The sequence below is a fragment of the Akebia trifoliata genome, chromosome 11 (genome assembly GCF_017979445.1).
Source record: "Akebia trifoliata isolate Shusen 1 chromosome 11, ASM1797944v1, whole genome shotgun sequence".
NCBI lineage: Eukaryota > Viridiplantae > Streptophyta > Magnoliopsida > Ranunculales > Lardizabalaceae > Akebia > Akebia trifoliata.
Window position 1 is genome coordinate 14,717,535 of NC_141385.1, and position 11,002 is coordinate 14,728,536.

General features: G+C 38.0%; 1 long non-coding RNA gene across 2 annotated transcripts; it reads right to left on the reverse strand.

Annotated features, from left to right (window-relative positions):
- Positions 1-1,620: 1,620 nt before the first annotated feature.
- On the reverse strand, positions 1,621-8,468 carry LOC147391027 (uncharacterized). 2 transcript variants are annotated; one of them, XR_015170263.1, is made up of 2 exons: positions 7,317-8,468; positions 1,621-6,614 (listed from the first exon to the last, which is right to left on the reverse strand). It is a non-coding gene; the product is annotated as an uncharacterized LOC147391027 (long non-coding RNA). The 2 variants fall into 2 exon arrangements; XR_015170262.1 differs by having other exon boundaries at positions 7,028-8,468.
- Positions 8,469-11,002: the final 2,534 nt, after the last annotated feature.

Consider the following 11,002-nt stretch of genomic DNA (forward strand, 5'->3'; position numbering starts at 1 on the left):
AGCACAAAAGATCACTTGCTTCACTCTTTGGACGTCGAAACACCCTTGAAATTGTTAGCATCCCATTCACCCCATCATCTAATCCCCTGAAATTCTGCTAACTAGACACCTCCTCAATATTGCAGCCCATAAATACCTCGCGAAGGAGTAGCAACTAAAAAAGTGGTTGTATCTTCCTCCAGAGAACTACACAGCCTACAAGTTGCTTCAACCATTAACCCCCATTCTTTTAGCTTCTTTGAAGTCTTAAGCCTACATTTAAGAGCTAACAAAGCTATGAAGATATGTCTGGGAATTCTTCTTTTGTTCTGGACTAGGTGCACCCAACTTGGAGATGTTGACTGAACCATAAAAGAGACCTCACAGTTGAGTCGACCGAGAAAATGCCATCAATGTTTCCTTACCTAATCACTCTATCAATGGATCCATGGTGGATGGGAACTTGATTGAGGAGTTGAAAGATTTCATGCATGGGAGCTTCTCTACCAACATGGAATTTCCAATCTCCATCTCTAATAATGGCTGAAACTTCAGCATTCGGGTCAATTCTTGAGTCATGAACTAAGTCTTTTGAGAATTTTCCTCCAACTCCTAGATGCCTCCCTTGGGACCTTTAAAGACAAAAATTCTTACTCTTTAAGAAGTGAGATCTTACCCATCTAAGCCAAATTTGATGCAATCATCCATTCATAACGAGAAATCGCAGTAGAGTTTAAAGTTGTTATACTGATCAAGCCCAACCACATTCCTTGGAAGGCTTACAAACTTCATTTCAGCTCACCACACTATTGCTCTTCTGGTTGTCTGGCCCTAACCAAAGAAATCGAGCGCAAACCATCTCCATCTCCTTCACTACCTTGGATGGGAGAACAAAGTAATTGCACAAAAAATCTTTGATGCTTAGGAGAGCTGACTTGACCTACTCCAATCTACCAAAATAAGAGAGAAACTTTCCCTTCCAAGAGTTGATTCTCTAAGACTTCTTAACGAGAGGTTGGAAGATTCTTGAGGAAAGTCCTGAAAATAAAAGGGGGAGACCCAAGTATTTGACAAGCAAAATACCTTTCTTTACCCCCAGAATTGTAGCAACTCATCTTCCAAGCCTCTGTCATTATCAGCCAGGAAAATGAAGCTCTTATCCAGGTTCATCTCCAAGGCAGTAAGCTTACTGAATTCCATAAGAACAAAATCAATGGCCCAAGAACTTTTTCGGTTCCCTTTGGAGAAGATAAGCAGGTCGTCTACTAAGCAAAGATGGGTGAGATCCTTTTTCTTGCATCTCGAGTGATAGTTAAACTGACCATTTTTAACATTGTTTTGGTTTCAAGCTTCTATGACTAGCACAAAAAGGTAAGGGGATAGAGAGTCTCCTTGTCTTAAACCCATTTTCCCTTAAAACCTTCCAACAAAAACACCATTGCAGGAAATGGTGAAAGAGACTCAAAACGCACTTAAGAATCTAATCAATGAACTTCTGGGAAACTTGAATGCGGTCAGATTTGCTTTGATTGCTCCCCAATCCATTGTGTCATAGGTTTTCCTTAAATCTACTTTAACGGCTCCCCTTGAGCTTGTGTTTGATCGAGAGATAAATCTTTAGAGAAAACTCTCTGTTAAATCACAGAAATCACAAATTCACTATTTAAAAAAAGTAAATGAGAAGGAATCTCTTAAATGGCATTTGTTGTAACAGAATACAAAACCAACCTAAAATATCTAAAACAACCTGGTGAGAAAGTTATGGTGTGAGCATATACACCTAAGAGAAATAATACTCTAACAGCGCCCTCAAGCTTAGGGGGTGGTAACACACTAAGCTTGGAATGAAGCAGTCGAAATTGTGGCAATGAGAGTGATTTTGTGAAGATATCAGTGGGCTGATCTAAAGTAGAAACATGGCGAACTTCAAGCTCTTTTTAACAATTTTTTCCTGATATAGTGATAGTCCACTTCTATGTACGTTGTCCAGGTATGGAAGACGGGATTTGAAGCCAATGAAATAGCTGATATATTAGCACACCAAATTTGAGGTACATGAGGAACTGGAATATGTAGATCACGAAGAAGCATGGAAACCCAAGTGCATTCAGTTGCTATCAATGCAAGAGCCCTGTATTCAGACTCAGTAGAGGATCAGGCCACTGTTGGTTGCTTTTTGGCACTCCATATGATGGGGTTGTCACCAAGGAATACACAATAACCACTTGTTGATCGTCGATCCACAGAATCTCCAGCCCAATTGGTGTCAGAGTAGGCATTGACGCGTAGATCACCGGACGTAAAGTGTAAGCCATACGGACTGGTACCTTTAATATAATGCAGGATGCGCTTCACAACCGTAAAATGAGACTCCAATGGGGCTTGCATATATTGGCATACCATGTTAACGATGTATGCTATGTCAGGTCGGGTGATTGTCAAGTATTGTAGAACTCCTACAATACTGCGGTATAAGGTAACATCTCCAAAGACCGAGTCAACCGCAGTATATGATGAAGATTTTGTGTGGATTGGAGTGGCGTATACCTTATAGTCTTGCATTCCAGCCTTGATGATTAAATCATGGGAATACTTGCGTTGGTTCAAGAAAAGACCAGTGGCAATTTTGCAAAGCTTCAACCCCCCAAAAATAGCTCAACGGACCCAAGCTCTTCATATGAAAGTTACTTTGTAGATCAACCAGAAGAAACGAAATGTATGTTTGGTCAGACCCCGTCACAAGTATGTCATCAACATACACTAATAAAACGGTAATGGAGGTTGTAGTCTTTCAAATAAACAGAGAGGAATCCGCAAAGCTCAATTTAAAATCACGACTTAAGAAAAATGTAGATGAGTTTTGTCGCTCTACCTCGAGATCTCCCTTGAAAGCTCTTAGCTCGGTGGGCGGCCTATAACAAGACCACTCCGATGATCAAGTTAGAATTAGTGCCGAGCTAATAAAGAGTTCTCAGAGAAGATTTTTTCTAACCTTTGACATGAGTTGCAACTTGGTATTTATAGGGGTCTTGATTGATGGATTTCCCAAGATATTCTCAGTGATTTCTCTCAGAGTTATTGCACCTACTCTCTGACCTGATAACTGCAGGGGTTGCTACAATTGCCCTGACAGGTCTGGGGCAGTTGCAACTGATTTGTCAGGCTGTGAGTTGTCACATATGTCCTATCTATGGTTGCGTTGTCACGCCTGTCATGTCAGCCCTAAGTGACCTGATCTATATTTTAGGCTAGGAACATTTTCCACATAACTCGGTGCTTCAGTAATTATTTCTCTTGGTTATCACGTGTCAATAACTCCGAGAATTACCTTCCACAAAAAACATGGAGAATTTCTCATACCAGGCCCGAGGTGCCTATTTCAATCCATACAATGCCTTGTGTAGTTTACACACATAAGAAGGATGTTGAGGATCTACAAATCCCTGAGGTTGAGCCATACATATGTCTTCTAAAATTGATCCATGTAAAAAGGCATTGCTTACATTGAATTGAAGAATAGACCACTAATGATGAAGAACTAGAGAAAATACTGTTCGAATAGTACCTTGTTTCACCACAAAACTAAAAGTGTCATGATAATCTATCCTTTCTTGCTGATCATAACCTTTTGCCACTAAATGAGCTTTGTGTCGACAAACACAACCATCAGCACCACGCTTAATCTTGTATATCCACCAACATGCAATGACTTGTCGATTTAAAGGTGAAGGAACTAGGGAACCATGTTCCTTGATTTTGCAGTGCCTGAAATTCTTCGGACATAGCACGACGCCATTGAAGGTGCTTGGTACCTTCACTGAAGCAAGATGGCTCAATCTCCTTTGAGTTGCTGCTTTGAGATGCTAGGAAACTAAATTGTTTCTTGGGTTTTACAATACCACTCATTGACCTAGTATTCATTGGATGAAGAGGTTGTACATTGGAAGATCTAGTTGATTGGTCAACATCATTGTAGGTTTGTTGACTTCATGGCTTATTAAGAGATGGGTTGGCAAGTTGGGCATTTGAGAAAGTGGGTTGTAAGGAGGATGAAGAGGGATGGTGATGGGACAAGTTTGGATGGTTGTGTAGGGTTGGCTTGGTGTTGCAGGCACTCATGGGAGTAGGGTAGCTGAGACAATAAAGGTGGGTGATGTAGTTGCCTAGGGAGTGAGCTTGTGCTTGGGGATGTGGGGGAGATTGATGTAGGTTGTTGTAGCCTGAGAAAAGAATGATGAGAGATAGGGGTATTTGGGGAATTAACCATAGGTGATGGAGAGATATGGTAGCAGTAGAGGTTTCCAAGGATGGGGCATGCGGTAGACAAGTGGTAAATTGGAAATGGGGGATTGTACTATGGTGGGTGGACAACGCACTGAGACAGGAATGAAAGATCTTAAACCATTTGAGAATCACTTTGTCACGGGTGTAGCTTGCACGGGTTGAGTTACAGTGTTAAAAGGAAATATGTCCTCATGAAATTGAACAAGCCTTGAGATATAGACACGATCGGTAGCTCTATCCAAACAACAATAACCTTTAGAACATCAATTATAGCCAAGAAAAGCACAAGGCACTGAACGGGGTTCAAGTTTATTTTTTGTTGTAGGGCCGAAGCCATGGGAAACATAGGCACCCAAAAAATTTTCAAAGATCATAATCTGGGGGATTGACAAATACAACGTGATAAGGTGACTTGTGCAATAGCGGAGTAGGGAGTCGATTATTGAGAACTGTGGCGGTACAAACCGCCTCAATCCAATACCATGAAGGCAAGGATGAAGGTTGAAATAAAGTAACTACCGTTTCAATTAAGTGGTGATGTTTTCTCTCTGCCACCCCGTTTTGTTCGGGTGTGTATTGGCACATGGCTTGATGCACAATACCAGAAGTAAAGAGAAACGATTGAAAAGCATAATTGGTGAATTCTCCGCCACTATCAATGCGAAGAGTCTTGATAGAATGGCTCAAAAGGTTCTCAACAACGTTCTTAAAATGAATAAAAATGTCTAGAACATGAGAACTTGGAAAATTCATCAATAAAAAGAACGTAAAATTTGTAACCAAACATGGAGGGAGTAGGGGATGGCCCCCGCACATCCATATGCACAATTTGAAGAGGAAACTGAACAGAATTTTTAGATTCATTAAAAGATAGCCTGTGGCTTTTTGACATTGAACATTCAGTACATAGGAATTGATTAAGACCACTGGAAGACACGTTTAAAGTGTGCAACAAAGAATGAAAAATCCTACTATTAGGATGACCAAATCGATTATGTCATAAACGAAGAGACAATAGAATACAACTAAGAGATGTTGAACCTGATGTAGATCCATGAAACGGATAAAGGCCGCGTTCACTGCACCCGTGAAAAAGCATCTGCATCGTGGACTTGCCCCTTATCTGAAATCTATCAGCATCAAAACAGACAATACAATGGTTATCTTTAGCAAATTGATGCACAGAGATTAGATTTGTAGAAATGGATGGAGTATGCAAAATGTTATTAAGTTCGAAGGAGGCAGTGGGAGTGTGTAAAACACCCTTACCAGTATTGTGGATTGGAATGCTTGTTCCATTACCTACATTGACTAAATGTGTTGAGATTAGATAGAGAGTTGGTCACATGAGAGGTTGCACTAGAATCAACAAACCATTGAGAACTAACATCAATAGAGGGATTGTTAGAGGTCATGAAGGCATGCTGTCCGTATTGTTGGTCGCAAGAAGAACGTTGATATTGAAGATTAAGACGATGATAAAAATCCGATGCCATATGATTTGGCTTGCCACAGATTTGACACCAACAACGGGGTCGACCACCACGATCACCATTAGGATTTGAACCACAACCACCGTGGCCACTACGACCACCGTGATTTTGAGTGCCCTAGGTGAAAGAACCACCACGACTAATAGAGAACACTGAGGTAACAGGTTCAGGAACAGGTTTAGACTTCAACATAGCCTTGGCTATCTCTTTTTCCTCAAGGCATAGAAGACGATTCAACTCTTCAAGAGAGATCAGTACATGGCGTGTGCGAACAGAGGTTTTAACATAGTTGTAATCAGCTGGTCGTCCATTCAAGGTGTGAAGAACAATGTACTCTATGTCTAACGAAGATCCGATGGCGGCTAAGGTGTCTGTGAGAGATTTGATCTCATCCAGATACTTCTTCATAGAGAGATTATCTTTCTCCCAAGTTTGTAAATCATTTTTGAGATTCAAAATACTTGCTCTGGACATGGACGTGAATCGATGTTCAAAAGCATCCCAAAGTAGCAATAACACGACTAGGAAGCATCTGATCATTGAGAAGCCACATAGAATAGTTGGGGTTAGGTTCGTCCTTACGCTTGTCATCTATAATGTATTCTTCTGGTTTCTTGGATTGGAGATGATAAATCTGATGTGCTCGAAACGCCATTGAGAATTGATTTCGCCAAGAGAGAGTTCAATCCATCCAGCTTCACTGTTATTAATGAGTTGAGGTTGGAGACAAACCTCTGTAAAGCTGCAGAGGATGAATCCATGGAGAAAGTGAGCAGAAGCGTGTGAAATGGTTTGGATCGAAGAGAGCTCAAACTCCATTAATGGAGGTTGGAGGTGAAGACGCAGGTCGTTGGTAATCTGATACCATGATAGAGAGATAAATCTTTAGAGAAAACTCTCTCTGCTAAATCACAGAGATCACAAATTCACTGTTTAAAGAAAGTAAAGGAGAAGGAATCTCCTACATGGCATCTATTGTAACAGAATACAAAACCAACCTAAAATATCTAAATTAACTTGGTGAGAAAGTTATGGTGTGAGCATATACGCCTAAGAGAAATAATACTCTAACAATGTTCTTTCTATGATAGTTTTTGACTAGTTTGTGAGCAAGGAGGAGGATGTTGTCCGCAATGTTTCGACCTTTGATGAAAGTAGATTGGTTCAACCCTACTAACTTGTGTGCAACGTGTCTAATCCTGATAGTAAGAACTTTAGAAATAATCTTATAAATCACATTACAATAAGAAATAGGTTTGAAATCAGATAACCTTGAAAGCATGTCAATCTTAGGGATTAAGGATATAGCTGTGCCATTCGTTTCCTTAAGAAGATTGCCACTTTTGAAGAAGTACTTGACAGCCTTTAGTAAGTTGAGTTTTATAAAATCCCCATACTTCTGAAAGAAGCTACGCATTAAAGCCACCTAGACTAGGGACTTTGAAGACATCCATGTTGAAAAAGGGCATTATGAATTTCACTATCGAGGACTTCAACTAGAAGAAGATCCTGATCCAATCTATCAAGGTGTTTAGCAAAGCTTAAAATTAGCCTAATTACTTGGAGAATTGGTTGGATTGGCAGCACCCATGAAACTCTTGAAATGGCTGGCCACTTATTCTTCCATCCCTTCCCCATTATGGTTGTAATTCTATTCCTTGACCTTGTAGCTTTTAAAGAATGATCCCAACCTTAAACAGGTGACTCTGGATTTCTATTGAAGCTCAGATTCTTGAATTCGCAACATCTGGGCATTAAATCTTCTTCATGAGCATGGATAACTAAGGTAGGGTTGCATGCTTCGAGCTTATCTGAGTGTGCGTTATTTCTGACTTCACCTTTGGCTCCATTCCAAGATTTCAACTTCTCTTTAAGCTTCATAGTAAATCTGTACAAAGGGTAAGCACCAAGCCTCCCAAACAACTTCAATGAACTCTCTGTCTTCGGCCCAATGATTGAAAAACCTGAATGGTTTTTTTTACCCTCCTCAGTAGAAACAATTCAAAGGCTATGATCTGATCTGAGAGCCCACTCAGTAAAAATAAAAAACAACCCTTCAGCCTCATTAAGCTCATCCACCCATTCCAGAAGGAATTAACAAGGATTCTATCTAGCTTGCACCAAATTATCCCTGAATCTTCTTCGTTCATTATTCCACGTCAACTTAACCCCAAAAGCTTTAATTAACATCCATGATCCATCAAGCAGTTGGTGGCTAGACCATCTGAGAATTCTTTCGTAGTTATGGTTCTTAACACAATGAAGTTACCTACCAAAAACCCTCGATAAGTTTCGGCAATCTCTATCTCTCCCCCAAAGTCTTCTTCTCTCTACTCTTTTGTTTGTCCCTATATAAATATAATAGATCACTGACAGAAAGAAATCCTTTCTACCCTTAGAATTAGAATTAGAATTAGAATTGACCAGAACATGGATTCTCTAATCTGATTTGCTGACAAAGAAAGAATGTTTACAACTTAAGGTTCCCATTCCCAGTACACTCAAATTATCATCGGAATGAGATTTTTGCCTTCTAACTTTTGTTTCAATTAAACCACTCCTTAATTAGCTCCATGATCTTAGCCCTGGGGGTGACACAGGGATTTACTGTGATCCTCACATTTCTGACATGGAAGTGGTCACATAACCGTAGATGATTTTTACTCGTATCTTAATGAAAGACATCTATGACTATCACATCAATGCAGTGAGAATCACAGTGAAAAACAAAGTCCCCCAGGGATTTTCCTAAATTTTAGGAAGCCCACCAACCCAACAAGTAATAAGGCTCCAACCTCAACATATTTTCCTCCCTCCCTTTTATGACTATATTAAAGTCTCCCCATCATTGTCTTTTTCCTAATAGAAAATTACTTAAAAGGACCTCAATGGAGGGACTTTTTTTTTCTAAATTATCTATAAGTTTTAGGCAGAATCTTAATAGTTCATATGGTAAGACTTTTCTTTTCTCAATAGTCAAATTTTAAAAATATCCAAACCACCAATAATTCCTATTTTCTTCGCATAGTTAGGTTTTCCAACAACAAATTGCAATCATTTCCGACAATTTTTTTTATTGTGAATGAAGAATAGAGAATGTACTCTTAATTTTGAATATTTAAATGTATTTTTTTTTCTTTTGAAAATTTATTTAAAAAATGAAGCATGGAGTTGAGATTCTACTTTTTTTTTTTATCATTTCCGACAATTTTTTTTGTTGTGAATGAAGAATAGAGAATGATGTACTCTTAGTTTTGAATATTTAAATGTATATTTTTTTCTTTTAAAAATTTATTTAAAAAATGAAGCATGGACCTACAACTTTATCCTTTAAATTTCTATCAATTAACTACACTATTTTCATTTTTTACTTTTCTTTGTATCAATCAATTTCCTTAATTTTTTCGGTGATTTGATTTTGTATCTTTAGTTTCCATTTATGTTTTTTTAATATTCCATATAAAAAAATGATACTTTTATGATTTGTAGTAAGAGTAAGTTGTTGTGGGATTTTAGTTTAAAGAGACATTTTTATGATTAGGAGATTTAGAAAATAACAAACTCATCATTCAAAATTCATATTTTCCTCTATAGCGACATCAGAAGAAGACCGAGGGAATAAACACATAGTCTGGAGGGTTCTTTCTCAAATTAACTAATGTTCACGAATGTTTTATTAAGAAGAAACCAAAGAAAAACTTTATATATATATATATATATATATATATATATATATATATATATATATAAAAGTTAGGAATATTAATTCTGGATGCAGCATTTATTTTATATTGTATAATTGTTCACTCTTAAGCAGTATGATGCATGTAGTATAGATTATCTAATAAATTCTTCCCTAGAAAAAATTAACATAAAGAGATTATTAGATGTGTTACAACCCAAAAGAAACATGGGCTTAACTTTCTACATCAGGTACACCTAAGGGTTTTATGTGTATTGGATATCATTTGGCATTAGAGCCAGGGGTGCAGATGGTTTGATTTGGTTTGGGTTGGGGGTAAAATTGGAATTGAATCGAATTTGATCAATTCTATAAATCCGAAATCAATACCTAACTGAACCAACCCAAACCAACCCTAGTTCGGTTTGGTTTGATTCGATTTGGATTGGATTGGGGGTAAAATTGAAATCGAACCATATTTAATCGGTTCTACAAATCTGAAATCGGAACCAAATCTACTACCCTTAGAACTGAACCGAACCAACCCAAATCAATCTTAGTTCAACTTGGATCGATTCGATTCTTGGGTCTCCTAAACATAGATATCAAGGCATCAATTATCAAATCTTACAACTAAAACCCACGACCATCAATGATTTCAATCAAAAGACACAACTTGAAAATATAATATTAATATCTCTTTAATTTCAGTTAATTACTTAATGAGTAATTTTTCTAAAATTTAAACTCATTAGATGGTTAGGACCATGTCATTTAGACCACTAAGATTGATGACTAAATTTGTTTGAATACAGAAAGCAAACGGTGAGATCTTTTTTATTATATTTAATTTTATTTGTTATATATATATATATATATAATGAATTTGGTTTGGTTATCAGTTTGGTTCGGTCCTAGGATTCGTTAAACCGAGAATTAAATTGAATCAATCGATTTTTCAAAATTGTAAATCAAAACTTAACCAATGTGCTAAAATACCAAACCAAACCAATACAATCCAAAATGCCTTGGCTCTGTTCGGTTTGCCTGATCCAATGTTTAGAGCCAGCGCCCTGAGTTCGAATCCAAGGAGCAATCAAGGGAAATCAGGTGGCAAAAGAAGGGTAGTAGGGTCCAATACATCAAACCTTTCATTAAATTCTCTTTTAATGTACAAAATTAGTGTCAAATGAAAATCCACAGCACCATATGGGAATCAAATATCACACAAATTAGTTATGTTCTCACAGAAGAGTTTAACTTACATGTGAAAATGAAAGACTAAACTACAACTAGATCACCTCGTAGGTATCCTCCCACTCGAAGCCACAAGTAACAATATCCCTTGCAAGCTCATCTTTGCACGTCCACCCTGTCTGTTTGAAGTTAACCTGAATCACTGTTAGTAGTAATTTTGGGCGAGTAAATTTACCCCAAAATGACAAATTGAAGAAAGAGAGAGAGGATCAGCCTGCAACGGCAGTGTCAGGCCTAGGACTCGAATCCAAGAGCTGATGGAGCTTGGCACTGGAATTTGAGTTTTCATTGACCCCACTCTCCAATT